Source organism: Ranitomeya imitator, chromosome 5 (genome assembly GCF_032444005.1).
Source record: "Ranitomeya imitator isolate aRanImi1 chromosome 5, aRanImi1.pri, whole genome shotgun sequence".
NCBI lineage: Eukaryota > Metazoa > Chordata > Amphibia > Anura > Dendrobatidae > Ranitomeya > Ranitomeya imitator.
The window spans coordinates 386,288,188-386,304,160 of record NC_091286.1 but is presented as its reverse complement, the minus strand read 5'-3'; positions in this window follow the sequence as shown (position 1 = coordinate 386,304,160).

The window sequence follows — 15,973 nt, the reverse complement described above, 5'->3', positions numbered from 1 at the left end:
ACCGTTCATTATTGCCCCATAGATGCTCCTTATAAAGCTGTGCCATATATGCTCTGCACCTTTGATTATGGCCCCATAGATGCTCCTTAAAATGCTGTGCCATATATAATGCTCTGCACCTTTGATTATGGCCCCATAGATGCTCCTTATAATGCTGTGCCATATATGCTCTGCACCTTTGATTATGGCCCCATAGGTGCTCCTTATAATGCTGTGCCATATATGCTCTGCACCTTTGATTATGGCCCCATAGATGCTCCTTATAATGCTGTGCCATATATGCTCTGCACCTTTGATTATGGCCCCATAGGTGCTCCTTATAATGCTGTGCCATATATACTCTGCACCTTTGATTATGACCCCATAGGTGTTCCTTATAATGCTGTGCCATATATACTCCGAACCTTTGATTATGACCCCATAGGTGCTCCTTATAATGCTGTGCCATATATGCTCTGCACCTTTGATTATGGCCCCATAGGTGCTCCTTATAATGCTGTGCCATATATGCTCTGCACCTTTGATTATGGCCCCATAGGTGCTCCTTATAATGCTGTGCCATATATGCTCTGCACCTTTGAATATGGCCCCATAGATGCTCCTTATAATGCTGTGCCATATATGCTCTGCACCTTTGATTATGGCCCCATAGGTGCTCCTTATAATGCTGTGCCATATATGCTCTGCACCTTTGATTATGGCCCCATAGGTGCTCCTTATAATGCTGTGCCATATATGCTCTGCACCTTTGATTATGGCCCCATAGGTGCTCCTTATAATGCTGTGCCATATATGCTCTGCACCTTTGATTATGGCCCCATAGATGCTCCTTATAATGCTGTGCCATATATGCTCTGCACCTTTGAATATGGCCCCATAGATGCTCCTTATAATGCTGTGCCATATATGCTCTGCACCTTTGATTATGGCCCCATAGGTGCTCCTTATAATGCTGTGCCATATATGCTCTGCACCTTTGATTATGGCCCCATAGGTGCTCCTTATAATGCTGTGCCATATATGCTCTGCACCTTTGATTATGGCCCCATAGGTGCTCCTTATAATGCTGTGCCATATATGCTCTGCACCTTTGATTATGGCCCCATAGATGCTCCTTATAATGCTGTGCCATATATGCTCTGCACCTTTGATTATGGCCCCATAGATGCTCCTTATAATGCTGTGCCATATATGCTCTGCACCTTTGATTATGGCCCCATAGGTGCTCCTTATAATGCTGTGCCATATATGCTCTGCACCTTTGATTATGGCCCCATAGGTGCTCCTTATAATGCTGTGCCATATATGCTCTGCACCTTTGATTATGGCCCCATAGATGCTCCTTATAATGCTGTGCCATATATGCTCTGCACCTTTGATTATGGCCCCATAGGTGCTCCTTATAATGCTGTGCCATATATGCTCTGCACCTTTGATTATGGCCCCATAGGTGCTCCTTATAATGCTGTGCCATATATGCTCTGCACCTTTGATTATGGCCCCATAGATGCTCCTTATAATGCTGTGCCATATATGCTCTGCACCTTTGATTATGGCCCCATAGGTGCTCCTTATAATGCTGTGCCATATATGCTCTGCACCTTTGATTATGGCCCCATAGATGCTCCATATACAACTGTGCTATATAGAATGCTCTGCACCGTTCATTATTGCCCCATAGATGCTCCTTATAAAGCTGTGCCATATAGAATGCTCTGCACCGTTGATTATGGCCCCATAGGTGCTCCTTATAATGTTGTGCCATATATGCTCTGCACCTTTGATTATGGCCCCATAGATGCTCCTTATAATGCTGTGCCATATATGCTCTGCACCTTTGATTATGGCCCCATAGGTGCTCCTTATAATGTTGTGCCATATATGCTCTGCACCTTTGATTCTGGCCCCATAAATGCCCCTTATAATGCTGTGCCATATAGAATGCGGCTGCAATAAAAAAAAAAATCACATACTCACCTCTCTTGCTCAGGGTGCCGGTGCTTTCAATATTTACCTGCTCCTCGTGCGGCTCCGTCTCCAGCACTGACGCTCAGCAGAGGGCGCGCACTGACTACGTCACAGCGCCCTCTAACCTGAGCGTCACTGCTAGAGGACGCTGGAGACGGAGCCGCACCGGAGCGAGGAGCAGGTAATTATAGCGCTGCTCTCCCTTTACCTGCTGCGGCGCGGTCCCTGCGGTCCCTGGCTTCTCCGGCGCTGCGGCTTCTTCCTGTAATTGAGCGGTCACATGGCACCGATCATTTACAGCAATGAATATGCGGCTCCTCCCCTATGGGGGTGGAGCCGCCTATTCATTTCTGTAATGAGCGGTGCCATGTGACCACTCACTACAGGAAGAATCTGCAGCGCCGGGGAAGCCAGGGACTGCAGGGACCGCGCCGCAGCAGGTAAGTATAACTACACAGCCCCCGCTCCCCCTCCCCTGCCGACACCCGGGTATATGACTCGAGTATAAGCCGAGAGGGGGACTTTCAGCCCAAAAAAGTGGGCTGAAAATCTCGGCTTATACTCGAGTATATACAGTAGGTAATTTTTCACACAGGGTAAAGTTTTAACCCCTTTCTGACATCGGACATAATAATCCATCCATGTGCACTGGGTCTATTTGACCAGGGAGGGATTATTACGTCCTCGCGAGCGCCCGTGCAGAACGGGCTGTGAGCGGGTGATTGTCACTGGGTGTCAGCTGATTCTGGCAGCTGACACCCAACACTCAGTGTCAGGAGTGATCACATACCACTCCCAGCACTTTAACCCCTTTCTGTCATCGGATGGAATAGTACGTCCGATGGCAGAACATCCGCTTTGATGCGGGCTCCGGCGGTGAGCCTGCATCAAAGCCAGGACATGTCAGCTGTTTTGAACAGCTGACATGTGCCCTCAATAGGCGAGGGCGGAATCGCGATCCGCCCGTGCCTATTAACTAGTTAATTGCCGCTGTCAAACTCTGACAGCAGCATTTAACAAGCGCTTCGGCCGGAAACGCGAGAACCGGTGACCCCCGTCAAAATGATCGGGGGTCATCGATGCGTTGGCATAACAACCAGAGGTGTCCTGCAGACCTCTATAGCTGTTGATGGCAGATTGCTATGAGCACCACCCAGTGGTCGGCGCTCATAGCAATGTTGTAATTCTACTACATAGGGGCGATCTGAGCATCGCCTCTATGTAGCAGAGGCGATCGAGTTGTGGCAGCTTCTAGCCTCCCATGGAGGCTATTGAAGCATGCCAAAATTAAAAAAAAGTTTTAAAAAATATGAAAAAAATAATAAAAAAAAAATATAAAAGTTTAAATTACTCCCCTTTCACCCCATTTAAAAGAAAAAAAAACAACCAAACCTACACATATTTGGTATCGCTGTGTTCAGAATTGCCCGATCTATCAATAAATATTGTAGTTACTTACCGATAACGGTATTTCTCTGATCCCATGACGGCACCACAGAGAGAGGGATCCGCCCTCAGGGACAGGAAACCCACAGGTTAAAAAGGCGGGACCTCTCCTCCACCTCAGTTTGGTTTACAGAGCCTTGTAGGGACTTTCTGCTTTAACTTAATTGGTTATTTATACACAAGAAATCATAACTATATACATATAACTCCTTTTTTTTTTGCGACACTGCGTGATTTAAAATATTAGTAGTGTGAACACCCACACGTGAAGGGAGGGAATGTACGGGTGCCGTCATGGGATCAGAGAAATACCGTTATCGGTAAGTAACTACATTATTCTCTTACCCCATGATGGCACCACGGAGAGAATTTCAAAGAATGAGTATTTAGGGTGGGACTACTGCCTCAACAACTCTTCTACCAAAAGCCAAGTCTGAGGAGGTAGATAGGTTAAGCTGGTCGTGCTTGAAGAATGTAGAGGGGGAAGACCAAGTGGCTGCTCTATATATCTGATCAATTGATGCTCCACCACGTTCTGCCCAAGAGGTTGCCACCGACCTGGTTGAATGGGCCTTAATTGTATCTGGAACTTGTTCCCCGGATGAGGTATATGACATCGTGATGGCATCTCTTACCCATCTCGCCAATGTGGCTTTCGATGCTTTGTGACCCTTATTTGGTCCCTGAAAGCAGACAAACAGAGCCCTCCCTTTCCTACACTCCCTTGTAGCTGATAGTGTGTTAGGCATCTCTTCACATCTAGTGTGTGTAGAACTTCCTCTTTTCTGTTTTTAGGATTTGGGCAAAAGGATGGTAAAGCTATCTCCTGGGATCTGTGGAATTTTGACGCCACTTTGGGGAGGTAGGACGGGTCAGTTCTAAGGACCACTCTGTCCTCTAATATTTGGGTTAGAGGTGGGTAAGCTGACAAGGCCTGCAGATCACTAATTCTGCGAGCTGAAGTTAGGGCCACCAACAAACAGGTTTTCAGAGATATTATTTTTAAAGAAGCCTGAGATAAGGGTTCAAAAGGTGCTTTAGTTATTGCCGAAAGGACTAGGTTCAGATCCCATGGAGGAGCGGTGAGATGTATAACTGGTCTGGACTTAAGTGATGCTTTAATGAACCTTTTTACCCAGTGATTCCCCGCCAAATCCTGGTTATAAAGGGCACCTAATGCTGCAATCTGAACTTTCAGAGTGTTTGTTGCCAAGCCTTTCTCTAACCCTTTTTTGTAGAAATTCTAGAATTTCCTGAATTGGGATTTCTTCTGATAGGGTACGCTCTGGTAGTTATTGGTTTTCTACTGGCTAGTAGGGTTGAAATTAAATTTGAAGAAAACCCCCTTTTTGTTAACAGTTCCCTTTCAAAAGCCAGGCCGTCATATGTAAACTTTTTTTTTGTGGGTGATTCACCGGCCCTTGGTGCAGAAGGTCTGGGATATCTGGGAGTACCCACGAATCCGCTATGGACATTAGGCGTAGCCATGGGAACCATATTCTTTTCGGCCAGAACGGGGCTATCATTATCACTTTGGCTCTGTCCTCCCTGATTTTCTTCAAGACTAAGGGAATTAGAGCTATCGGAGGAAAAGCATAAGCTAGATGGAAACTCCAGGGAATTAGCAACGCGTCTAGAGCCACTGGACTCCCCCGTGGATCTATTGAGCAAAAGTCCTTCGTTTTCCGGTTTTGATTGTTTGCAAATAAATCTATATCCGGGGCCCCCCATTGATCCACTATGCGGTTGAATATTTCTGTGTTTAACTCCCATTCCCCCTGTTTTAATTGTGTTCTGCTCAAAAAATCTGCAGTCTGATTTTCTGACCCTTTGATGTGAAGGGCTGTCAGGGAGGACAAGTTGGCTTCTGCTTGTGACAGGATGGAATTTGTTACTTTCATTAGGGATTGAAACCTCGTTCCCCCCTGATGATTTAAATATGCCACTACCACCCTGTTGTCTGTCAGTACTCTCACGTGATGGGAACGGAGGGATGTTAAAAAGTGATTGACGGCGTATTGAACTGCTAAAAGCTCTTTCATGTTTGAAGTAAGGCCCTTCTCTCCCTTTGACCAAGGACCTTGGGCAATCTGACTGTTTAGGTGGGCTCCTCACCCCCAAGGGCTTGCGTCTGTGGTCAGGATTACTGAAACCGGCCACACCCATGGAACCCCTCTTCTGAGATTGGACGGATTCGTCCACCAAGCTAGTGAAGCTTTTGTCCGAGAGGATATTTTTAATTGCTTCTCTAAACTTCCTCTTGCGCGGGGTTCCGCCTCTAGTATGTCCCACTGGAGATCTCTCGAGTGGCTCTGAGCCCACTGAACTGCTGGGATACAAGCTGTCATTGTTCCCAGTATGGACATGGCTTTCCTTAAAGTGATCAGCGGAGTGAGACTCAAATGGTCCACTAGGCGTATCATGTTGGATACTTTTATTTCCGGCAGACGACATTCTTGCTTTGTTGAGTCTATTATTATCCCTAAGTACTGTTGCACTTGTGACGGGATAAGCCTGGACTTTTCCAGGTTCAATAACCATCCTAGATTCGATAGGGCTACCATCACTCTGTCTAGTTGCTGACTGCAATGTAGAGGCGAACTGCCCATCACTAGGAGGTCGTTCAGATAAGGGTCAATCAATACATCTTGTTCCCTTATGTGGGCCATTACTTCCGCCATTAATTTAGTAAACTCCCTCGGGGCAATGGCTAGACCAAACAGAAGTGCCCTGTATTGGTAATGTTTTAGTTTCCCTTGTATCATCACCGCCACTCTGAGGTATTTTTGGAAATCCGGATGGATTGGCACATGATAATATGCGTCTTTTAGGTCTATAACAGTCATGAAACAAGACGGGAGAAGGGATCTGACACATGATTTTATTGTTTCCATTTTGAATTTCTCTATCACCAGGTATTTGTTTAATTGTCTCAAATTTATTATTACCCTGAAAGTTCCGTCTGGCTTCGTTCGAAGAAAGAGCGGAGAATAGAACCCCATTGTCTCTTCCTGTTGTGGAACTTCCTGTATAACTTTCTTTTCCAGAAGACTGAGGACTTCTTTCTGGATGCTCAGTTGCTCGACCTCCGACTTCCCTTGTGGTGTTACCACAAACTGATTGTGTAGTATTTTGTGAAACATTAGCTTTAGGCCCGTCTTTATAATGTTTAAAGTCCAAGCACTTCCAGAAATTTTTTCCCAGGTTTGAAGAAAGTGGGTCAGTCTCCCTCCTACCTGGGGCGCACCCTCATTGTGGCTGTTTTTTATTATCCAGTTTGTTGAACATAAAACCTCCTCTTTTGAATTTTTTGTCTTCCCACCCCTCCTTTTGGTTTTTTGGAGGGCATCTTTGCATGAATCTCCTCCCTCGAAAGGGTCGCCTATGGGACTGATTTGGAAATCCTGGAAAGGCTTTCTTTTTATCTACTGCTTTCTCGAGGACATCGTCTAGGGTGGGTCCAAACAAAAATTCACCTTCGCACGGTATGGAACATAACTTAGCTTTAGTTTGCAAGTCACCCGGCCAGCACTTCAGCCATAGTGCTCTCCTGGCCGCGTTTGAGAATGAAGCTGATCTTGCTGTCAGCCTTACCGAGTCTATGGAGGCATCTGCTAAATATGCAGCAGCTCCTCTCATAGCTGACACGGAGTCCAATATAGACTCTCTTGGGGTTTTATTTTTTGATTGAGTTTCTAAGTGATCCAACCAGACCATCAGCGCTCTAGCTGTGCATGTAGCAGCTATACCGGGTTTCAATCCCCCGCTGGCGGCTTCCCATGACCCTTTTAAGAAGACGTCGGCCCTCTTATCCATAGGATCCTTGAGGGTTCCCATATCCTCAAAGGGCAGGGCGAATTTTTTAGAAGCCTTCGCAATAGCGACATCTAATTTTGACGCCTTTCCCCATGAGGCACAGGCTGGGTCATCGAATGGGTATTTCCTTTTAGGTGTTAACAATACTTTTTTATCCGGCCTTTTCCACTCCTTCTTTATTAGGGCCTGTATTTTTTCGTTTAATGGAAACACTCTATATTTCTTTTGTTCCAGGCCACTAAACATAAGATCTTGCACAGATTTTTTAGAACGAGTGTCTGCCAGACCCATAGTTGCCCTAACCATTTTTACCAACGCCTCCGTTTCTTCAATTGGGAAACAGTTGCGGCCGTTTTCTGAGGATGTGGAGGAGGACGCTGAAGCTGTAGAGCTATCCGAACCATCATGCGTGCTATCTTCTTCGCTGGAACTGTAATCTGGGTTTTTTTCTTTACGTTTCCTCTTACGGCTTTTTACGCTTTTTAGTACGTCTGCCACTTGGGTTTTAATTAAGTCTTTAAGCTCAGACGTGAATATCGGAGTCTCCTCATTAATGGTGTTCTCTATGCATAAAGTACAAAGTTTTTTGACCCATGTATCTGGCAAATCTACCGAGCAAAGCGGGCACACTCTATGCTTATTTTTCGTCTGGCATTTCTTTCCCTAAGAAAACAATAAACCCCTATTAGAATATACATTTTCACGGAGGTGACTTACCCTCCTAACGTGAGGAAGATACCGGTTCTGGTCTTGGGGACGCCTCCTCCATTTGGACCACAGTTTTCCTCCTGGATCCATCAGAGCCTCTGCTGCGCTGGGATCCTGAACTGCTGCGCTCTGTAGGCCTTTCTTTCTGCGAAGAACGGCGCTCCTTCGGGTCTTTTCTCACAGGGGTCTGTGGAATTTTGTTCCACCGAATGCTCTATTCCACTCGTGGTGATTTTTTGAGCAGCGGTATGCATCTTGCCTCCGGTTTTATCCTCATAGTGCGGCGCAAGGTAACATCCGGTTTACCCAGAGGTATCCTGCGCCGCCCCGGAAGTACGCCGGGCCTCGCGCGCGCTCCACTGGCTGCTGGCTCACAGAAGGGACGGAGCTGCCGCAGCCGCTCCCTGCATTAGGCCTCCTGTTGGTGACCGGCGTCACCTTCTCCTATGAGCCCCATAGACCGGCGGAATTACTCCAGGTAGCCGCCGCTACCTATTACCGGCTGCTTGTTTGGAAAAGAAAAGAGGAGAGGCAGACTCGGTCCTCTTCACTGCCTCCCCTCCGCACATACCCTCGAGGCCCGCCGACCCCGGAATGTGCCCTCAGGGAGGAATCCACCCGTGGCCGTGGCAGGGCCCCCCGCTGCCTGTACTCGGCCCGATGGTCCCTGGAATCCTGGACATGGTAAGCTGTGGGTTCCCCATCAGGGACAGGAAACCGAACTGAGGTGGAGGAGAGGTCCCGCCTTTTTAACCTGTGGGTTTCCTGTCCCTGAGGGCGGATCCCTCTCTCCGTGGTGCCGTCATGGGGTAAGAGAAAAAAGGATTAACCTGATTGCTAAACGGCGTGGCGAGAAAAAAGTCAAAATGCCTGAATTACTCTTTTTTGGTGCCACGACATTGCATTAAAATGCAATAATGGGCGATCAAAAGAACGTATCTGCACCAAACGTAAGCTTGGCATGCAAAAAATAAGCCCTCATCCAACCCCAGATCACGAGAAATGGAGACGCTACGGGTCTCGGAAAATGGCGCAGATTCTTTTTTTTCGCAAAGTTTGGGATTTTTTTTTTCACCACTTAGATAAAAAAAGAACCTAGACATTTTTGGTGTCTATGAACTCGTAATGACCTGGAGAACCATAATAGCAGGTAAGTTTTAGCATTTAGTGAATCTAGCAAAAAAGCCAAACAAAAAACAAGTTTGGGATTGCACTTTTTTTGAAATTTCACTGCACTTGGAATTTATTTCCTGTTTTCCAGCACACGACATGGTAAAACCAATGGTGTACTTCAAAAGTACAACTCATCCCGCAAAAAACAAGCCCTCACTTGGCCATTTTGACGGAAAATAAAAAAAGTTATAGCTCTGTGAAGGAGGGGAGCAAAAACTGAAAAAAGATCCGGTCATTAAGGGTTTAACTGCCAAAATGCTGCGATCGCAGAATTCTGTGAGCCATCTGAGGAAAGACAGTCCCTCTGCCTTTGGATCGGAGATCACGCAGCGTGACGCAGGATCACGATCGTTACCATGGTGACCTGATTTCGCAATGACAACATCTGGGTTACCAGTGCTAGGAAAGTTGCATCCCCATGCTGTAGAAGCAATCAGCCTGCAAAAAAATTAGGCATTGGACCTACCCGTAATTATGTTTCTAGGAGTCCATCCTGACAGCACCATGGAGGACGTCCTCCTCCTCCTTGCAGGGACAGGAAGCACACGAAAGGTCCCGTCCCACCTCCATTCCCTCAGTATTGTAACAAATACCGCCACATGGTTAATGCAAATAACACATTAATGACAGAATCATATTACAGCATAAGGCTGCAGTCACACAAGCAGTATTTGGTCAGTATTTTACATCAGTATTTGTAAGCCAAAACCAGGAGTGGAACAAATAGAGGAAAAGTATAATAGAAACATATGCACCACTTCTGCATTTATCCTCCTGGTTTTGGCTTACAAATACTGATGTAAAATACTGACCAAATACTGATAGTGTGACGGCAGCCTAAGACTTATCAAACAAAAAATGGGGAGGGAACTACCAGTGCTGTCAGGATGGACTCTTGGAAAACATAATTACCGCTAGGTCTAATGCCTATTTTCCAGGACGTCCCTTCTGACAGCACCATGGAGAGTACCTATGAACCTCCCTAGGGTGGGATTACCGCTTGGAGAAGTTTCCTACCAAATGCAGTCTGCTAGCCAGACAGTACATCGATTTTATAATGCTTACAGAATGTGTCAACTCTGGCCCATGTTGCTGACCTACAGATCTGCTCTAATGATGCGCATACTCTCTCGGCCCAGGAAGCAGATACCCCACAGGTAGAATGGACACTTAGACCTACTGGAGGGCTAACCCCCCCTCAACCCGGTAAGCGTCTGAGATTACAGTCATAATTAGTGTTGAGCGATACCTTCCGATATCCAGAAGTATCGGTATCGGATTGGATCGGCCGATATCCAAAAAATATCGGATATCGCCGATACCCGATACCAATGCAAGTCAATGGGACAAAAATATTAGAATGTTTATAAGCCCTTTCTGTCCTTCTACATCCTGTTCCGGAGGGGGGAAGAGTGTGGGCGGTGCGTGGGCGGACACTGTGTGTCTGTATGTGCGGGCGGGATCTGTACGGGTCTCTCGGGGGTCTGTGATGGCTGCCGGGGGTCTGTGCGGGCCTGCCGGGGGTCTGTGTGGGCCTGCCGGGGGTCTGCGCAGGCTGCCGGGGGTCTGTGCATGTCTGCAGGCATCGTCCGATGGGACTACATGTCCCATCAGACGATTCCTGCTACAGTGACAGTGATTGACACATTAGCCAATGATATAGACAAGAAAAGCACCTGGCGCACTACCATAACATGATTATAAATAAAAATCAAAACGGGGCGCAGAGAATGGCAAATACCGAATTGTATAATGTAGAAAAAAGCACCACTGTAATAATGCACACCCCTCAACCCGGTAAGCGTCTGAGATTACAGTCATAATTAGTGTTGAGCGATACCTTCCGATATCCAGAAGTATCGGTATCGGATTGGATCGGCCGATATCCAAAAAATATCGGATATCGCCGATACCCGATACCAATGCAAGTCAATGGGACAAAAATATTAGAATGTTTATAAGCCCTTTCTGTCCTTCTACATCCTGTTCCGGAGGGGGGAAGAGTGTGGGCGGTGCATGGGCGGACACTGTGTGTCTGTATGTGCGGGCGGGATCTGTACGGGTCTCTCGGGGGTCTGTGATGGCTGCCGGGGGTCTACACATGATATGTACATGTGACGCCCAGGAGACCGGGATACCCAGCACCGGACCAATGGAGTCTGTCTCTTGAGGGGGATGTCACGGGTGGCTTGACCCGGTGCTGTAGCCTCAGGCAATGCACAGTGTAAGGGGTATCGTGAGGGAGCAGGCACTTACTTGATCAGCAGCAGGTTCTCCCAGCGGTGACGATCTCGATCCTGGATAGATGGCTATTGTCCAAATGAAAGACTGAGGCACTGAAACGTTTAACCAGTTTACTTTAACATAAAAGGATTTACAACCAGTCCTGTCACCGGAGTCTGTATGGGAACTCTGAGTTACTTTGACCCTGCCGGGGTCTTCGCCTCTTATTGTGCGCAATTTCTGTGTGGCCCTGCTGCTATATGTGAACTGGCTGCCGGCCCAATCTGTCCCCTCCGGGTCCTGGTTCGACGGGCAACCCGAGTCCTTTTATCGGTTTACCCCCTCTGGGAGTACCGCTGAACTCTGTGTCTGTTGCTGCGTCCGGCCCTAGTGAAGCTGATATCACCTCACGTTTTTCCGGTTGCTGTATTATATATAATGAATACAGCCACGGATCTGGTATCCGTCTTTGCGCCTGTTCTGGGTAGTGATTAATGCTACCCGGTTCTCACAATGTCCTTTTTCTCTATCCCTCTTCTCCTCAGGCCGGTGATTTAGGCCTGGTAACAGTCACAGGGCTGTTAGAGATTCAACTGTATGACCTCTCACTTTCAGCTCCTTAGCCCAACTGCCATTTCTTCTCTCAGACCAGAATGGATCAAGGGGAGTCTCTGGAGCTCCCCCTTCTGGCCGGAGGTGGTAGTGCAGTCTTGCTATTTTAGTATTTGTACTTACTGTCAGTAACTATTTTTGTGGCAAATACCCCTAGGGGTGCCACATTCCCCCTTAGTTAAGAACAGTACTCCGGGACTGTGGGACAATAACATTTTGAAATAACAATTAATATGTACAGAGTCTTAAAAATGAAAAGTTACAAAAACCACTCAAGGAAACAAAAATAGAGTTCTGTAAAAAAGTCACTTCAAATAGCGTCCATTAATACAGTTATCCTTGAAGGTATTAGGAAAGGCACTGTACTTAGTGTCCAGGAATTTAGTTCCATTTTTCCAACGGAGTTATCAATATAAAGTCTAAAGAAAGTTCAAAAAGAGCAAAAAGCAAAGTTCAAAAAGCAGTCTTTCCGGAGCTTTGATTTAGTGCCTCCGGGCTGATAAAAAGTTCAAGAATATGCAATAAGTTCATACAGACAAGTCTCTGTAGGCACTGGGCTTAAATGTTGCAGACTGATAGCAATGACTATACTACATTTTCTGTTTAACTATATACGGCATAACATATATACAATTCACATTATGAGCTTTATAGTTGGTAATCTGCATACCTGGCCGGTAATTGACCCTGGGTACTACGCTGTGATCTACGTAATAGCGGTGTCTCTTCATGTGGTGTACTACTGTCTACTGCGGATGTAGTATCTGCCTGCTCTGCTAAAGATAATTCCATAACTATGGAGTTGGCAAGTCCACCGTGAATGGGATTACTCTGACCAGGAATCTGTTCTTCCTGGCCTGGAACCTCCTGTAGTACGGGGTCAGCCTCTTCCTGTCTTGGGACTTCTGGTATTGGGTTCGGTGTTGGGTAAAAGGCCACCATGGGAACCACTACTGCACCATGGTATGTTAGTAGGGTTTTGGGAAAGTCTCCTATACAGGTGTGATACACTTCCTCTTCTTTTTCCTTTACTGGTTGAACCTGTATGGGTTGAATAACTTCTGGTTCTGGCTGGACAACGTCTGGCTCTTTCAATGCTTCCGGACATAATTTAAGATTGTCTCTTGACACTAGTACAGATGTTAAGCCTCCGTTTTTGCTAATGAGACACATTTTAGGATTATCCACTCTTGTTGGTAAAACTGTGTAGGGTACGGCTTCCCACTGATTGTCCAGTTTATTGGTTCGACGATTTCTCTTGAGCACTTGGTCACCCGGTCTTAATGGGGTCGCTAGAGCATTCTGGTTGAAAGTTCGCTCTTGTCTTTCTCTAGTTTGCTGAAGGCTTCTTTCCACACTCTCTTGCACTTGGCGATACTGCTTTTGCCGTATGATATCCCAATTGGAGTCTTGAACTTCTGCGTCTGGTTTCAAAATTCCCATTTCTAGATCGATTGGTAATTGGCCGGGTCTTGCACGCATAAGGTAAGCTGGGGTGCAGTTGGTGGAGCTCACCGGGACATGATTATACAGATCCACCAAGTCAGGCAATTTCTCTGGCCATTGATTCCTTTCTGTCTCAGGTAAAGTCTTTAGTAGGTCTATTACAATATGGTTCATCTTCTCGCATAAGCCGTTTGTTTGTGGATGATAGGCCGTCGTCCGGATCTTTTTGCAACCATACATATTACAGAATTCTCTGAAGATCTCTGATTCAAAGGCTGTACCTTGGTTGGTGAGAACCTGTTCCGGATATCCATGGGGTCTACAAAAGTACGTTTGGAACGCTTTGGCTGCTGTTTTTGCTGTCAGATCTTTTACGGGTACTACTACCAAGAAACGTGAATAATGGTCCACGATGGTCAAGGCATAGACATAGCCGGACCGGCTTGGTGTCAACTTCACGTGGTCCATGGCTACAAGTTCAAGTGGTTGTTTGGTGATTATGGGCTGCAGTGGTGCTCTTTGGTTCTTTTGATCGTTTCTTCTGAGGTTACACGGGCCACAATTTCTGCACCACTGTTCGATTGATTTTCTCATCCCGACCCAATAAAATCTTTCTCTTAGAAGTACTTCTAACTTTTTCCAACCAAAGTGACCAGCACCATTATGGTAAGCTTCGAGGACCATCTTCACATCTTGTTTAGGCACAATAATCTGCCAAACCAATTCATGTGTTTTCGGATTGGTGTATCTTCTACAGAGCTTCCCTTGATACAGGAACATTTTGCCTCTCTCTTTCCAGAGTTGATGGGTCTCTTCTGGGGCATCCTCATAGGGATATGCACTTTGCTCAGTCAACAGTTCCTTCACCAACTTCACAGCCGGATTGCTGTCTTGGGTGTCAGCCCATCTATGGTGTGCTAACGGATTAAAATTCACCTCTTGTTGTTTCTGATAGGTACTTGACTGATGATGTTTTGCCTTGGGACGATGGAAGGCTGGTAGTTCAATTTCTTCAAGCTCCCCCGTTTCCTCTTCTACATCTCTCAAGTGTGGCATCCGGGATAGGGCATCGGCATTTCCATTCTTGCGACCTGCTCGATACTTGATTATGAAGTTGTAATTAGATAACCGGGCTATCCATCGCTGTTCTAACGCACCTAATTTGGCTGTGTCCAGGTGGGTCAACGGATTGTTGTCAGTATAGACAATAAATTCTGCAGCGGCCAGATAGTGTTTGAAACGCTCCGTCACAGCCCAAACTACTGCCAGTAGTTCCAATTTGAAGGAGCTGTAATTTTCTGAATTTCTTTCAGTAGGCCGGAGCTTTCTACTTGCAAAGGCGATGACTTTCTCCCGACCTTCTTGCTTTTGTGACAGCACCGCTCCTAGTCCCACATTACTGGCATCGGTGTAGAGGATGAAAGGTTTATGGTAATCTGGGTATGCCAGAACCTCTTCTCCGGTTAGTGCCTTCTTTAGTTGTTCAAAGGAGTCTTCCCTTTCGTCGTTCCACTGAAAAGGAGGGTTTCGGTTTGAAGGTTTCTTCGTCTGCCCTACCAAGGTGTCTTGCAAGGGTGCTGCCAACTTGGTAAATCCTTTTATAAATCTGCGATAGTAACCCACCAATCCCAGGAATTGTCTCACTTCTTTTGCGCTGGTAGGTCTTGGCCAATCCCTTATGGCGCTTATTTTCTCGGGATCTGGTGCTACTCCCTCCGAACTCACGATGTGTCCCAGGTACTGTACCTTTGGCTTGAGAAGGTGACATTTGGATGGCTTGACTTTCATGCCATACCTGGATAAGGCTTCGAACACTTCTGCCAGGTCTATTAAGTGTTGTTCGTAAGTCTTTGAGTAGACGATCACATCATCTAGGTACAGGAGGACGGTCTCGAAGTTCTTGTGTCCGAGGCAGCATTCCATCAGCCGCTGGAAGGTACCGGATGCGTTGCAGAGTCCGAACGGCATGCGATTAAATTCACATAGACCCATTGGTGTGGTGAATGCCGTCTTTTCCTTATCTCTCTCAGCCACAGGGACTTGCCAATACCCGCTTGTTAAGTCTAAGGTGGAAAAATAATTAGCAGATTTCAAAGCAGTTAAGGACTCTTCTATCCTAGGCAAGGGGTAGGCGTCTTTATGGGTGATGTTATTAATCTTCCGGTAGTCTACGCACATTCTCATGGTTCCGTCCTTTTTTTTGACAATCACTAGAGGGGCCGCCCAGGGGCTACAGCTGTCTCTTATTACCCCGGCCTGTTTCATTTCCCTCAGCATATCTTTTGCACATTGATAGTGAGCGGGCGGTATGGGTCTATATCTTTCTTTTATTGGGGGATGGTCACCTGTGGGGATTGTGTGTTCTACCCCTTCTATCCGTCCGAAGTCCAATGGGTGTTTACTGAAGACTTGTTCATATTCCGTCACTAGCCTATACACCCCTTGTTTTTGATGGGTAGGTGTTGAATTTATGCCCACGTGTAGCTGTTGGCACCAATCTTCCATTTCTCCATCTGAGCCATTGCCTTCCACCTGACAGGTTGGTTCTAAGGGCTCAATGGTTGTGATGGCATTGTTGTCA